Source organism: Ylistrum balloti, unplaced genomic scaffold (assembly GCF_031769215.1).
Source record: "Ylistrum balloti isolate Yb309-2 unplaced genomic scaffold, AGI_CSIRO_Ybal_v1 Utg371684, whole genome shotgun sequence".
NCBI lineage: Eukaryota > Metazoa > Mollusca > Bivalvia > Pectinida > Pectinidae > Ylistrum > Ylistrum balloti.
Genome location: NW_026782851.1, coordinates 176,059 through 193,653, shown reverse-complemented (window position 1 = coordinate 193,653; position 17,595 = coordinate 176,059). Strand labels below are relative to the sequence as shown.

At 34.9% G+C, this 17,595-nt stretch overlaps 1 non-coding gene across 1 annotated transcript; it reads left to right on the top strand.

Moving 5' to 3' along the window:
• The first annotated feature begins 15,685 nt into the window (after positions 1-15,685).
• Trnam-cau (transfer RNA methionine (anticodon CAU)) lies at positions 15,686-15,775 on the top strand. The gene is given in 2 exon segments: positions 15,686-15,722; positions 15,740-15,775. It is a non-coding gene; the product is annotated as a tRNA-Met (tRNA).
• The last annotated feature ends 1,820 nt before the right edge of the window (positions 15,776-17,595 follow it).

Sequence of the window (17,595 nt, the reverse complement as noted above, 5' to 3'; positions counted from 1 at the left end):
CCTGGCTACAGATCGTCGTCCACACACACAGCAGAAATAAAACACGAATGTCCATTATGGTACATTCATCTATCCTTTAAATTTCACGATTCACTTCATAATTGTGATACATTTCTTCAAAGTTCTTCAAACTATCATGTCCATAACAGATTTTTTCTTTAATCAAACTCAAGTCAAATTCTATATTCCCAACCTCTGTCTCGGTTTACCGTAAATGTATTAGAAGTATTTAGTAATTTTTGACAAATAAAGACATAAAACAGCTTATAATGCTTTGTCTACAGTGTCCTCAGAATCATTAGTGCTATCACTTCATCTAAATCGTTTTAAAATCCGACCCAGGGAGGCACTCTTTGTATTTGGATTTTAATTACGTTGTATTGTATTATACAATGTATAACCATGAGGTGCTGTATCTGAATTTAATCGGTCAACGACTAGTACACGATACCCTTATGTGTAACGATTATCTTTAGGTCGTATTTAAGTGTTTACCAATCTCTACCATGACAATATCAGAGGTTAATGGACAGGGAATGATCTTATACTTGACGAAATTCATTTGCATTATTACAAAATTACATTCAATTACTGTTTTACTCTAAACATGAATAGTGACTCAATTGACCATAAAGGTGAAGATTTTAACACCTTACAATTTCACTTTTTTACGATAAGTAATCTATAATATAATGAGTACACAGTTGTCGTTCGTACTTGAAACTGGAATGCTTAGTCTACTAACTGTGAAATCAAAAATAACACCTTATTAACTAAAGAAAGATTTACATGGAGACAATGAGAAGGGTTACAATGAGACGGTGTTCTGAAAGGTTAAGCGTCTTCTGCTGCATGACGACTTCCGCCATAACCAACCGCCAAACCAACGAGCATCGAACCCATTTAACGTCATATCACAGAAGGACAACAACTCTGTGGGATTACATCATGACGACATAGAGACTGCTTAAATGACTGACAAAGATTCTAGATCTTGATTATTATTATTATCATTTTTATGTCATTTTATTGTTTTTCCTTCAAACATTCCAGAAACAGTCTAGCAAAATATTCTCCTTTTTTAAACACTGTCATTATACTGATATATCATCAAATAAGTTGCAACATTATTTAGGGTGGTTTTATAAAAAGAAAGAAAACGTTAAGCAAACTGATATGAAAAGGGTTATCTGCAGTAACAATGCTGCTTTAATGACGAAGAGTCTGTGCCTACAATATATTTCACTACATAGATATTTATTGGAGACTCAATTTCATAGAGGGTCCTCTTCATCCAAGACCCAGGGTTTCTATAGCATTTATCACTTTCTTGCGACAAGCGGTTCGTTTCACCTCGTACGCGCAGGCGCGTTCTAGTACAATACAACAGATTCGTAACTGTTGATCTGTACAGACCCAATAAAGTAAGTATACACAGTAGAATTATTTCCTAAAACCGATTATAGTCTATATGAAATGCCAGAATTCCCATTGTGACCTCTTGGTTTGACAGTGAACCACTTGCAGTCATATCGGCTATATTTCTACCCGAAAAACACCAAGTAGTATTTGTCAACAATAAAATTGTAATAATTTAGAGGTCAAGGCCAACACGGACTGTGATATTTTTGAAGTCCGCGAGGCCAGTTATTATAAATTCAGGGAGCATTGTTCTCACATCATATAAACATGATTTAATAAATTAAAGCTTTGTTCTGCAAAGATATGAAGACAATTATACACACAAAATATGGCGTCGAACCAGCCATTCAGTGTTCTGTTAAACACATAACAATAAGATTGGGGTTTGGGTCACCTGTTTTTAAAATTGTATATACAATGTACATTCATTTACAAACTAGACCGCTTTCTTGTACTAAGTTCACGACCGATATATCATACGGCGTTTTATACACATAAACCGCAAATATTGAATCAATGATCTGCATTCAATTGGCATTAATGGGCATATGAATGCAAACGGAATACGGGTAAGGAGCGTATCAGTCTGTGATTGGTCAGCTTTTTTTCTCCAGCAACCCACTCTTGACAAATCAAAATTGTTTGTGCCTTGAAGTTTGCCTTGACATGTTCCAGAGGTGCAGAGAGCGAAAGTGGTCGTAACCCCGGGAATATCGGGGATGTCGGAATATGTGCGACACCTTGTGGATAAGACGATATACATCAAACCATTCTCGATGTCGTATAACGGTGTATTTCACTGGCTTTGAATTTAGGTGTCGCTCCTTTGTAATCTTCAAAGGTAGACAATCCCTGTCCGGATTTAACGTCCTCTCGTCTCTAATGGGTCCCTCGATATATATTCCGAAATCGCAAAATCTATGCTTGCGGGGGTATATAGTACCTATGGGTGGTCGGGCGGCGCAGTGGTAACGCACTCGCCTTCACATTCACCTAACTGCCCAGGGTTCGATTCCCGGAATGGATGTGAAAAGGTATGGGGTCACCTGCCCGACCACGTGGGTTTTCCCCGGGTACTCCGATTTCCTCCCACAGTAAGACCCCTCGCACGCTTCCATCCAGGCCAACAAGAATGATTAATATAAGTTGGAAAAATTTGTTTCGCAATTGTTGTAAAATAAATAAAGCTTATAATTATTACCCAGGGCCATGATAGTTCAGTTGTTAAACCATGAATGACATTTATTCATTTCTCGTAGCGTTGATATATATATTTGTGACTTTAAAAATCTTAAGTCTTTTTTCTTCTAGATTGTTGTTAACTGGTGTGTAAACTGCATTTGTTTTACGCGGATAGTTCAACATAACGTGTAACGCGCGTCATTTAAAATGTCTGTAAAAACCGAAACCAACAATAAAAAAACCACAAGTAAATAACTAAAACGGAAAGTTATTTCTCAATTGCCACCAATGTTAAGTGTACGCCATACACGGTCTGGACCCTGGCCCCGAAACCCAGTCCAGCATTATAATCCTGTGGCTGTCCCTATTAGTGATTAGGATCACGTGATGTATTCCTTTCTTTTCTGTCCAGCCTTTAATTTCTTTAATATTTGTTGACGACGCGGTTTGATATAACATTTTTGTAAGCTTTAAGGCGTGAATTTCAACCTTGACTTAGGAATTCCAAAACCAGTCAGAAAGACTTCGCCACTAGTACAGTTTTACGATATAAAATATTATATTACTGTACTTAAATCTTACATCGATCAGACATGATTTCGGGTGATCGATCTGACCCTACCAGTTATCGATCTCGGACTTAAAACACCAGTATTGCAAGGACGTGTGATCATCGTCCATTTGTAATCTAGTACTCGTTTGCCCTGATAATTGAATTTATATAATGTGACCATACAAATGGGTCGAAACGTGACCGTTTTGATAGCACTGGATATCGCTGTATTTGTCTTAATCAAGACAATCGGACAGATCACAAAGACAGTAGATAAGGGCTACGTGTACCCTGAGTAAGGTTTTGTCGCTTAATGCATTGGATCATCAAAGTCGTGTCATGCAATATTCACTCGACAGTCTCCCGTGTTAATATACAGAGAATAAAAACAGATTGTGAGACCACAATTTGGTTATATAAATATATTATCTAGAATGAGTTTTCAGTTCATATGAGATTTTATGAAACTTGCTTCGAGTCTTGGCGAGCAAAGATTAAAAATTTCGAAACGAGTTTCATAAATTTTCATTTGAAATAAAACGTTTTAGGATATTTTTTGACAAATATAGCTTCAAAAATTCAAAAAGCTAAATGAATCCTCATTTGTTTTGATCAAAATTTTATCTTTTAACATAGGCACCGCCTAGATACGAGCATAATTTGACAAATAAGCGGCATATTTATAGAGTAGACTGGAGATGATATTGAGTTTTCTATTCAATGACTTACTCAGGTTAACGTACATCCTCGGAAATGTGATGATTCTGGTCCCCGTGTTTTAATTCTCTGTAAGTGTATCAATAGCTACACTTATTTACTACATAATTACCCTGTGTTCAGTGTTATCATACCGAATATATGGATAGTGTTTTAACCATACGTGTAATTACATTTGGCGAAGCTCTGATGGGAAAATATCACCAATTCAAATTCCATATCCGAATCGGAAATGACTTTTCATTTCATAAGTAAGTAAAGAATCTAGCATAATTTAAAAGTGAAAATCCTGGAGGTAGACATGTTCCACCGCTGTTTCGAATTGCGCGCGATAGAACGAAACTCTTCTTTAATGGTTCCGAACCGAGGTGCTGCAGAAGACGTTTTGGGGGCCCATGGGCGAAAAGACAATAATTTTCGTTCTTCCTTCCTTCATGTTTTTTTGTTTATTTGCGCAACATGTCTCGTTAATTCGTTCCGTCGCTCCGACAGGACGATGTCTAAAGGGACAGAAGGGCTGTATCTATTGTTGTTTCGCCGCAAAACTACGAAATTGTATATAACAACATCTACAGGTAACACAATAAACAAAACGAATTCTTATTCTTTTTTTTAATTTATTTTTTCCCATTATCATATCAATAATTTACGCGAAAAAATGTCGTAAAAGATAGCCGAAATCCGTCTATTTAGAGTAAAAATAGATACAAGGGGAGCTTAGATCAAATCAGTGGTTTTGAATTATCAAACAGTAAAAAAATTAGAACATTGGTTCAGTGAATAAGAAGTTGGAAATTTAAATCGCCAAGCTTTGTCTTTGGCTGATAGTCGGGTTATCGGTCTCTCTGTGTCAGAGTACTTAATTGGGGGTGTTAAACAGACTAAAAATCGCCAGCGTGATATTTCCTCACGATTAGAGGTATTCCGAAATATAAATAGCATATCGTCAGATCTCGTGTGTGACGACTGTCATATACGTTACCTATATTGTCCACAAGGACATGCGCATCAGAGTTACAAACATTGAGGGAGGCCACAGAATTCTAATCTCCTAGAGCTGTTTCCCTTCGTTTTACTCTATCAGTTGGTATTGCCATTGGAACCGAGATTAGGACACTTTCCCAACCCGCTTCTATATTTATGTGTTAAAGTAATATGGAAAGGGTGGGTTCGGGATTCGAACCGAGCTCCCGTGGCCATGATCAAAGGCGGAAGGTCCGACGAAGTACAGTGTCATCCACTGAAAGGGGGAAATCGTGACACAGTCATTACCAACCACATTAACAAGGAATACGTCTGCTGATCACATGACCTAACTATATGATATGCAAATTTATAAACAAAATGTATATAGGGCCTGTATCACTCACCTGGATATTTCAGATTCATTCTTATTAAAAAACTTATACATTGCTACATTTTCCCTAATATCGATCGAGACTACATCAAAGCTATAACAGAATTATCTGAAACACGTCTTTTCCTATCTCAGTGGCCCTGCCACCATGCATACTCTTGATATGTATAAGATTGAGGCCACCTCACCAAACTTAACTCTTTCATTGCGGTTGAAGACGATTGATTTCAAAAATAACATCTATCAACACTATTGGATCACGCCCCTAATTCTTCAGAATGGTTATACAAAAGCACGTCTCGCTTTACCCAAGGATACTTCAGACCAAATTAAAGAAAAAAAAACTGTCACTCCTTAAGAAGAGATATAACTATGAAATTGGTTATTACTACAAACCTGTATAAAAGACGTTAAAGGTCACATCGTGACGTTCACGGAATTATGTGTTCCTGTGTTTTGGGTATATATGTTACATTCCACATGAGTTTGTAATGTAAAATTACCCTCCCACCCTCTCCAACCCCCAAATGCTTATTAAATAATTTATTGTAGCCAGTATTCATTGGCCGGTGATTTCCCGATGACAAATTGGAATATGGACGTACAGCTATACACAACATCAAGGTAGTCCTTGTCTCGTTTACATCCCACATTTTATTTCATTGTTTTTTTTTTCATAAAAAATGACCGTGTCTTCATTAATCTTTTTTTTTTTTTTTTTTTACCGCTTTTTATCGTCAGACTTCCTTCGAGTTTTTTTGAGAAACGCGTTCGAGTTATTTCCCTTTGGCTCACACTACCATCTATAGGGTAGGCATTTAGGACTGGTATTACTATGAAGACAACGTGATGGTTTTACCGCCGTTCTATCCCGTGTATTTTCGTCCGTTTGCCCAATGTGTGCAAACTGAATATTTTCTAAAACACGTCCAATATTTTGCTTGGACAGGAGCTTGGTTGTACAAACCGAAATCTGTTCACACACCTGTAAATATCTGGTATAAATCCATACATTTTCAATGAAAGATAAAAGAGGTGATCTGTAATATAATTCTCACAAAACGAACTTCCCTGATCTGACCTATGTAACTTGAAGGATATATTTTTCTCTTCTTTTCCAAATCCCGTTTCAAAGACTGTGATTTCTATTTAATTTGTCCTACTTATATTAATGGAGATGGGTTGTTCAAATTTAAAAAATCAGTTTTATCCAATCAATTACACGGATTACGTTTTTGTGTTGTACTCGCCTCTGATAGATTAAAAACCGAAATCATCCTCGATCTACCATATTAGCATCACATAGGTTTCCATATAGTTTCTCTTTCGCAATGGCGTCTTTGTGTTATTAACAAACTTTCGTAATGAACGCACCCTTCCCATTATCCTCGACCTAACCATCCTCGATACTCAAATGTGTTAGGCTCTCTATCGCTGTGGGGAGTGAAAGTGATCATGACCACTAATTTCATTGTCAAAAGTCGTAGTTTGATTGACCAATAGAAACCACAAAACCAGAACTTGACTGACCAATCAAAACCACAGAACCTCATTACCAGAGGAGCCAGGTACCAGCCTCACAAAACTACGCCATTGTTTTAAGCTTGCTGCACCACAGCGATGAGACGGTGACATCACTTGATTTTATTATAATCAGTCAGTTATTGAAGAATCAGGTAAATAATTGATGTTATGAAATGTTTTTTAATTAGATTCTATATATGTGTAAGTAATTAAACTGTCAGCTACGAAGTAGTCTGAAAACCGAAAGTAGGCCAATATTTACACTGATTGTTATACGCACGGACAAAGACATGTAGTTCAAAACCATGCTACACGTTACATCAGGATTTATTCATGCACAATTTTGAACTGATAACCTGGATTCACATTCTATTCTGTGGCTATGATTTTCAATCCTGATTTACCTATTGTCATATTCACTTTATGTCGAATAGAATTGTAAAGAAAGAATTGGTACAAAATGTGGCACTACCCTTTTGCTTACGAACTCGTTAATAAAACTACAAAAGACGCACATACATGTGTGCATGCATGGGCAGATTCCACACTGTATAAGTTTGCTATAAGTAAATATGATCAGGTTATTTACTCGATGGTAGTTCTCTAAGTCCCATCATCATCAAATGATGTACTTTTTAAGTATTTTGTTCACATTTTTTTAAAAAAAATCATTTGACATTACCATACTTTTATTATTGAAAATAATTTTATTAAAAAACCATCAAAAAGTCTAGAAAGTTTTATCAATTTTAAACTTAACTGGTCTGCCATGGTGCAGCATTGGTTGTCTGTCAATCAACTTTCACTTCACTGAGCAATGTTTTTTAAAACTAACTCTGGGTCTGAAGCATCCTTAAGGGAACTGGAATCAATTTTGTATGAACAGTTGGCATGACCCCCTTAAGCTTGTGGCCAGAGGGGGTTAAATAGTGTTTTGCTTCAAAGTTACACCTTCTTAATGCTTAGGTAGATTTCAACCAGATTTGGCCTGAAACACTATTAAGCAGTGGCAATGATATCAAACATGCATGAAATGATCCCAGGATTTTCCAAATCAAATCTGTTTTTTTCTGTATTGATACTCAATCCAACGTAACTCATCTTGAACAAACTATTTCTCAAGTTTCATTCACACTAATGAGAAAAATATTTGGAGTTAGATTTGTGAAGGAAAAGAAAGAGGTGATATTTTGTTACTTTTCTGTCTGATCAAAACTTCAACATGGTAACCACAGTAGCAATATTGTGAATGATTATGCAACTATTTTTCATTAACAGAACCTATCATATATATTTCTAATACTTTCAAGGAATGTTCAAAATTTGAATTCATCAGATTTGTCAGACCACCATCAGCAAATTTTGTGGTTTGTCCATTCATTTGTCAATGGTCAAATGACATAAACGGTCATGGCCATCTTGTTTAATTACAGAAAAGTATGCAAAGACTGTGATGTGGACACACGATGTTGGTTATGAGCATGATTCAGTGATCATGTCTGTTCTGACTGCTTATGAAGGTTAGGGCCACTCAAAAATGATAACTTGACTACGTCACCGACACTGTCACCTGGACTACGTCACTGTCACCTGGACTACGTCACTGTCACCTGGACTACGTCACTGTCACCTGGACTACGTCACTGTCACCTGGACTACGTCATTCTCTCCTGGACTACGTCACTGTCACCTGGACCACGTCACTCTCTCCTGGACTACGTCACTGTCACCTGGACTACATCACTGTCACCTGGACTACGTCACTGTCACCTGGACTACATCACTGTCACCTGGACTACATCACTGTCACCTGGACTACGTCATTCTCTCCTGAACTACGTCACTGTCACCTGGACTACGTCACTCTCTCCTGGACTACGTCACTGTCATTTAGGCTATGACACTGTCACCTGGACTATGTCACTGTCACCTGGACTACAACACTGTCACCTGGATGCCAAAGTATCTACACCATGTCTGCTGCAAATTGACAGAAATTGCTGTGACAGCAGTTGTGTTGTAAAATACATCAAGAACTGGCCATTTCTTCTTGTAAAGTAAAATGTCTATATTATTAAGTAAATTGATACTAGGTTTCACTTTGAATGTCATAAAACAGTTTAAATTTCATATCTATAATTATAAATCGGAATTTGCAGAAATTATGAAAGAAAATTGTCTTAACGGTATCATGTTATTAGATTGAAAAATAATTGCGTGTAAATTTTATCAAAGTCAATGTATTTTGGTTTGAAATTATATGTTCTGTTAACATACTCCTGACTGAAAATGGTTACCTGTAGATTTAAGTCCAAGTCACCTGTGTTATGATTAGTTTAATAGGTCGGACATCTGATGTTTTATTTGGCGATTGTTGGTTGTACAACTGACCTGTAAGCTGTATGGACCCTTTAGGAGTCATTACAACTAGTGCATCATCAGCAGAAAGACGTAAAACTTACAGAAAAGGCAAGGCTGAGATGATTCAGCCTCACATTGCTGATCTACAGGACCTTGTATGCCTGGTAAGTTGGTTTTACACTGTTATCAGCTGACCAGAGGCACAAGAGAAACAGGTTCTCTCATTAGTGTTCTGATTCTCTCCATGGCATTGACATTTTTTTGGAGCAGTTGGGTGGGGCCCAATAGGTGAAACAGAGCCTATTCTTTATATTCCTACTCGTCTTGTAGGAATGATCAAATAATACAAAGAATCTTTATTTATTTAACAACAATTGCGAAATAGGTTTTTCCAAATTATACAAAGAACTCTTTGTTGACCCAGATGGAATGGGGTCTTTATGTGGGAGGAAACCCACGTGGTCGGGCAGGTGACCCCATACCTTTTCACATCCATTCTGGGAATCGAACCCCAGACGGCTAGGTGAAAGGCGAGTGTTTTACCACTGTGCCACCTTACCACCCTAATGATTGAATTTTGCCCAAATTTGGTCTGAGCTATTCTTGGGTTGAGAGAAATCATTCTTTTTATAAACAACTGATCTTGATCCCCTGGGGTAGGAGTAACAAAGCCCTATGGGAGAAACATTGCAAAAAATCCTTTTCCTGATGTGCTTAGGTCTAACCTCATTGGAACAGGTTTATTCCAGGTAAAATTCAAGCATTTAAAAATTTATATTACTGTTTACAGCTACAATATGGCTTTTTTTTTCTCAAGTGGGTGATAAATTAATCATTTTAATTAAAATTTTAAAATTTGATATGTGTAATAATGAGTCATATATTTATTAGATGTCCTTTATTTATCAGAATTGCAAAATAAAATCACAGAAAAGTGAACCTGTAGAAATTACCAGCTATATGTTTCATGTACATTCTAAGGAAAGGTCAATAGGGCCTGTATTGCTCATCTGCTTTTGCTTTATCCAAATTAAGTAAAAAGAAATTCTTAAGATTTGCATGAGTTTCCAATTTGGATCCCGGCTCTTCCTAATTTGAACAAAGTACCATCAGTTCTACAGCATGAGAATTTCATAAAATTTACAATATATCCCTGGGGGCCAGACAACTACCAATTTATACATTTTCTTTCCTCTTTACTTGAGGATGCTTTAGACCAAATTTGGACTTAATCCTGGTATACCTACAAAAGAAGGATTTTGAAAAATTTGCTCAATTTCTCCTATTGAGTCCCACCTCCTCCTGTCCTTGTGGCCAAGACCCACCAATCATACAAATTTCATTTCCCTTCACCAAAGTATTCTTATAACCAAAATGTGACAGTAACCTGGCAGTCCTACAATAGAAGAAGAATCTAAAAGAATTTGCACTATTTTCCTTATTGGGCCAAAATGCTTCTGTCCCCTGGGATCCAGATTGACCATTTATACAAAAATTATTCCATTTTACCCAATGATACTATATTCAAAATGGATCTTCAATCAAGGATGTTTCAGACAGAATGAGTTAAAAATCATGGACCTTCATAAAGGATTCCAAAGAGACTTCAAGCTTAATGCTAGCTGCATTGTTTTTGTTTAGTTTCTTTACTGTCTTCATTTAGTTTTAATTACAATTATAAATGATAAACTTCTCAAACTTTCATTTAGTTTTAATTAAAATTATAAATGATAAACTTCTCAAACTTTCATTTAGTTTTAATTACAATTATAAATGATAAACTTCTCAAACTTTCATTTAGTTTTAATTACAATTATAAATGATAAACTTCTCAAACTTTCATTTAGTTTTAATTACAATTATAAATGATAAACTTCTCAAACTTTCATTTAGTTTTAATTACAATTATAAATGATAAACTTCTCAAACTTTCATTTAGTTTTAATTACAATTATAAATGATAAACTTCTCAAACTTTCATTTAGTTTTAATTACAATTATAAATGATAAACTTCTCAAACTTTCATTTTGTTTTAATTACAATTATAAATGATAAACTTCTCAAACTTTCATTTTGTTTTAATTACAATTATAAATGATAAACTTCTCAAACTTTCATTTAGTTTTAATTACAATTATAAATGATAAACTTCTCAAACTTTCATTTAGTTTTAATTACAATTATAAATGATAAACTTCTCAAACTTTCATTTAGTTTTAATTACAATTATAAATGATAAACTTCTCAAACTTTCATTTAGTAAACTTTCAAACTTTCATTTAGTTTTAATTACAATTATAAATGATAAACTTCTCAAACTTTCATTTAGTTTTAATTACAATTATAAATGATAAACTTCTCAAACTTTCATTTTGTTTTTGTCTATTTTCAATGTTTTGTATGACCTTGATAAATTTTTTAATTTTTATTGAATCGATGTATGACTTGACAAGCTTTACATCTAAAAGTATGTTATGGCGACAATATATAATGCATTGCTGGTAATGACTTGTTTCCCCCTCAATCTAATAACTCTGATGGAATCTATTTTGAAATTTTGTTGTAGGTAATCTTGCTGGTGAGATGAACTTTCATAGGTTTTAGATGGTATCCATCACTGGATTAGGACAGAGAATGGCAACAACTGGCCAGCAAAGGCAAGGACCTCTGTCATATGATGGAATTGTCGCAAGAAACCTAAATAAGCTCATCAGCTTGGACTTACAGTGATAAGGTAATACACAGGTATATCATATAACTCAGTTTAACTGTCCTGATTCACGGGGAATTTTTTACTTGAAATAATTTTTTTTACGATATTAAACACAACATTTTCCTGAAATAAAAGTAAGCCAGTGATCATATAATCTTTATATGGGGCGATATTTCCATAGCTATGATGGAAATATACATTTGGAATTTATTTTCTTGTGGGTTAATGTCCATATTGTCAGTATTACCGTATTGTTGCCAAATATTTTTCAGGCAAGCTCATTGCCTTTGAATATTTATATTTCCAGTGTACTGGTGCCACTGTACAGTGCTGGGAGACTGTCAGATCCAATGAACAGGATACTTTGCAAGATGAGGATAACAGGTTAATGTTCACAAAGAGGATGAAGGATGCGAGGAATTATCGGTCTTCAAGGTCCTGATGTCATTGGTTTTGTTGTGTTTTGGCTTGCATCACATGTAGCTTCAGTCTTTACAGTCAGTGTTGTTTCCTGCCGACAGTGAACAGAGCTGTCTCCGACCACAAGTGGGCAACCAAAGTATTACGTAGAGCTGTCGCCAGCCATAAGTGAACAGTTTGTGTAGACGTGTGTAGTCATCTCCTGCCATACTTTCATTATTTGGATTTTTTTTTTGCATTTTTGTTATTTTGTGTTTTTGCTGTGAAAACACCATTTTGAAGGGAACACAAAGCCTTTAAGTTCTTTATTAACATTGAGTTAATAATAAGAGTCTAACAGGACATTGGTTTAAAAAAGGCAGCATCAGTTTAACAGTATTATATCTCACAGTATTTATGAATCAGCTTCTCTAAACATAGCTGCTTTAATGTATTTGGCCAATTTTTCAATTTCTTTTGTACTCTTAAAACATAAATAATTCTGTTTATTCACTTTAAACATATTCAGTTGTTATTATTTCCCAAACTATATTGGTTTTTTCTATAAGAAGTTGTCAGCTGTTATGTAAGAGTTCTTGGTTATTTCTCATAAATATTAATAATATCTTAGATTCTATTTCATCAGTTCCTTATTTGTTCTTTCGGCTGAGAATTTAGTAGAATTCGAAAAATTTTGATTTTGAGCAACTTAAGAAAAAAAATCAATAAGTCGGCTGAAGGGTTAGGGTCTTTAATATAATAAATTAATTTGTAATCTCATTTTTTACCTGTCCTTATGAACCAAAATTTCATTTTGATAGAAACGTGATTCCAATGATTAATTTTTATAAACATCTTCTAGTTGAAATTGTTAAGAGATGCTAAATGGAATATATTTCTATTGATAACATCATAAACAAATTAAGAAGTACCGGTATATATCAACCCTTTGATAATGAGCATATCATGCTTTAGAGCTTTTACTTAAATGTAATGAAAGAAATCTAGAAGCTGACGTATCGAAAATATTCGACATCAAACCTATAGAATTATAACAAGTTTGCCAATTTTAACAAGTAAATCTTGATCATATGAAGAGTTAAATTGGCAATCCTTACAAGTAATGTTAAGAAAACTGTCTGTTTTACCCATGTTAGTGTGGGATGTCTGCTTATAATCTCAGAGAAATCAAAGATCAAATTCCCTGCTAGTCTTTCTCTGTGTTGTTGATTTCTTCTGGAGGAAAAAAACATTTTTAAGCTAAATACAAACATTTTGTGATATTACGCGAAAGTGTCACGGTATAACAAGATTTTTTTTTTCTCCAAGGAAAGTGAACCCAAATTCAGAAGTTTGACCTAAGGGAGATAAATCTTCTTAAAGCATTTTTTTTTGGCTGCTTGTTCGTTTTTGCCTACATGACAAGTGCACATGATATTTTTTATAAGATAATCATGACAGATCACTTTCACAGAACTGTATGTATGTCAATAGTCATGTTATAGTTTTCTACATTTTTGTGCTTTGTTGTGCTTGGTTTGTCTGGTTTTTTTGTGATATGGTGTTAACACTCTGAGACACGCAAATGCCCTTGCCACTGTAGTAAGTGAGACAAGCAAATGCCCTGGCCACTGTAGTAAGTGGTAAAATGGTAATTAAAAAAATTTTGGGACCTATGGTAGTCCGATAATTACACACCTCAGATCACCACTCTCGGCCAAACTAGATTATCTGTTGGACTTCTCTGAATAATCTTGATGTTGTCATTTTAAAAATTTTTTGTTATGCAGGATTTCGCTTTCCTGATTCATCCTTTTTTAAGACCTTGTCTCAGTGATGTCATTGTTTTAGTGATGCGAGCATGATTGACTTTTTGTTTCATATCATCAACCCTAGACCAATGGTACATCAGAATAAAATAATATATAGAACTGTACAGCAGCTAGATGATTGTATCTTCTCTAGACCTGACATTTTGATAAAATAGATTTTTTATAGACGATGAGTGTGTCTGAATTAATATTGGCTATATTCTTTAATAAACTTTTATATGAACCTTCAGGTTTAATTTGCGAGAAATGTGTTTGAGTTACTTCCCTTTGACTGGTTGCCTCACTTCTCTCAAACTCATTCTTGGTTTGTTATAGGCCTACTTCACACATCATGATGTTGTTTACATACATGATAGTGATAAATAAATATAAGGTATTTATAAACATTCATTTTTCTGATTTATTCATAAAACTTATCTTTGCTGTAACATGGAATTATTTATTTATTAGTTTATTTATATAGTGTTGGGGACCAGAGACTGTAACTTATCTTAAGTGCTGGAGAAGGGTCAACACCATGACCAAGACTGTGTTATGTGGTGTTCCATGAACCTAAAGCTATCTGTTCCTCTGACAGAGAAAGTCTGTCCGACTTACTAATATTTGTCTCCCCTGATTTGTTTAACTTTATTATTTAAATTTGATCTTTAAGTAAACATTGCTATAGGTTCCCACGCTTCACCCAACGATAACAGGATAAGGGGCTTAGTTGTTATCCGTGCAGATCAGGAGAGATAACTTTCCATTACACATAAAGTGATTGATTATACAGGAGTCTATATTGTTTCTAGTAAACTATTTATCACACAGGCACGTGACACACTGATAATGTAACTTGTCTCACAGCCACCTGGTTTATGTCTGCATAATTTCAGCCAAACACTGAGTCAAAAAGTGTAAAATGTTTAAGTTTGACGAAACAATGATTTCAATTTCCTCGTTTCAATGGATGCAGAACACTGTTTTCAAACCTTGTTACATAATCTATTAGCTAATAAGTTTATACAAATGTTCAATATTAACAGGACAGCATGGATGTTCATGAAACAAAATTAAAATTCATCAGGTATTTAATTTTTTGGTAAGCGTTAAAATTTTGAATAATTTACAACAGATTTTTTAATTACAAGAACTATGGATTGTCAATTTGGTTACAAATGCACCAAGAATGAAACTAAGGGAGGTAACCCAGGTTGTAGATCAGAATGGATAGCCGAGAGTGAAGATTGTGGTAATATAATATTGACTTGCGTGACCCGTGCATTTTCTTTGCTTTAGCAATATGAAAATACTTTCAAAAACATTCCAATATGTCTGTTACTCGTTTAGGAAGGAGCCTGATTGGCAAAAGATATATATCAGTATACCTGTGAAAATATCTGATTCTATTCTTGATTTATCTAGGCAACTACGCCGATTTTTAAAAAAGGAGAAATCGCCCTCGATGTACCATTTATTAGAGGTGTTTGGAATCATATAAATATTGAATCAGTGACCTAACATTCCATCAGACTCCTACAACATCACAAGTTTTCACATCACGCTATATTGTCTCAAAATGAAAGTACAATCGTTGATACTGTTATGACATATGTGTTTCGAATCGAACACATGTTTCTCATATGCCTCGGTAGCGCAGTAGGTAGCGCGTCAGTCTCATAATCACACATACAGAGCGATCTGAAGGTCGTGAGTTCGATCCTCACCCGGGGCATTTGTTTTTGGTATTTTTGATTATTTGTTTCCGTATTCTATCTTGTTAATTCACTTATTCCATATGTACATACCAAAATACTATTAGAAACCAACGTGTTTATATATGGCCGAGTATTTATATCAACAAAAATATAGAAATGAACGCCTGGGTAACGAGCCTAAATCAACCAAGGACGTGAAACTAAGTACGTAACTTACACACCTCCTGATTCGAATCGTGGCGGAATTTATTAATGGAAAACAGGTTTGTATTCAATTCATTTCAGTGTTATTTATCACAGTGAACTTTCAATGAATGCAGCCCAAAATGAAAACAGAATGAGGTCTTTTCCCTTGCTTCGGGTCTTGTTTTGCCTTACAAATATCAACACATTATGCTTAAACCGGCTAGCCGCCATCTTGGACAACAGCGTACGTCGCTTCGCTCATATTTTTTTCTGGAAATGAACATCTCCTGTAGTTTTGTGATGTCATTTTTATTAATTCAACATCATTGGTCCATACTTAAACTAATACTAATGACAATATGAAAAGATCGTGCGGTTATCCTGCAAAATAATGTAAACTAAAGAAAGAGTCAAGTCACGTGACTTTTCCATGTACGTGGTCATGTGATCGTGATCGGTCTAAAAATAAGTTATGTACACTTGGTCTAAACATGGATGGTATGCTATCGTTAATGTAAACATCCATTTCAACCACCAATCCTAGTTCTGTGAAATTGTATGACGAAGTATACGATACAATAATTCATTGTATCACTGCTTATATCAAGCACGGCTCTCACGGCCACTGACAAATTATCTGCGTGGTTCCTGTTACACAAGAGTGACCACCTTTCCAGCAGCATCGCCGCAGACATAAATATAATAGACTTGCTCAAGGCCCGGACAGGTTCAGCGGTATCTTAAAAAATCCCAACACTTTTCCTCTTTAATAAAATTTAGCATGATTGAAATTTAACAAAAAATAACAACATCACGTTAAAATAGCTATGATTAATCTGGTTTTATATACTTTGTTACTCTGTATATGATACCAAAGACGTATATAACATGTACACTATACCGCCTCTGATAACACTCCGACGTAAAAACAGAACCTCTAACCCTCTTTATCACTTTGTCCAAAAGTCTGTGTGTTATATGAAGATTTCAGTCAGCGATGAAAAGTCGTTTTGGTAATTTTTGTCAACTGTATCTATATATTCTTAAAAATAATATTTGTGAGAAAATATATTGAATATGTTTAGTACAATTTTCATTTTTGGGGGTTTCAGTACAAAAATCCCTAACCCGTAGACATAATATTATTTTAGAAAAGTACCCAGTCTCTGTTAACGTACAAATTTTAACGGAAATGTTATTTTAGCGCTCAACGTGTTCCGCTATTTTTATCAACCTGAAATAAAGTTGGCGTGTGCAATTCTTATTTTTATCCATAATGATAATAACATCTTTTGTGTATGAAACATGCGAAAATCATCCCGATTTATATAGATTCCTTCGTCCTTGCCTTATTTTAAATCAATATATGAATAAATTTTGATTTATAATTAAGCGTCAAATTAGAGTTTGATAAGCACTTGGGCCTTTCATCAGATCAAACGATCTAATTGTTTTAATGGATTTATTATTATCAGTCGGAAGTACTGAACTGCTACAGCAAAGAGTCCAGCTAAAGACAATACCAGGCCATGGGCTATTATAAATGTAATCAGATGACAGAAAGATGTGGACCAAATTATCAGCAAATGGATAAACATATCATCTGAAGAATGTCCGCATTCCAATTATCATTGTGTCTCATAATCATAAA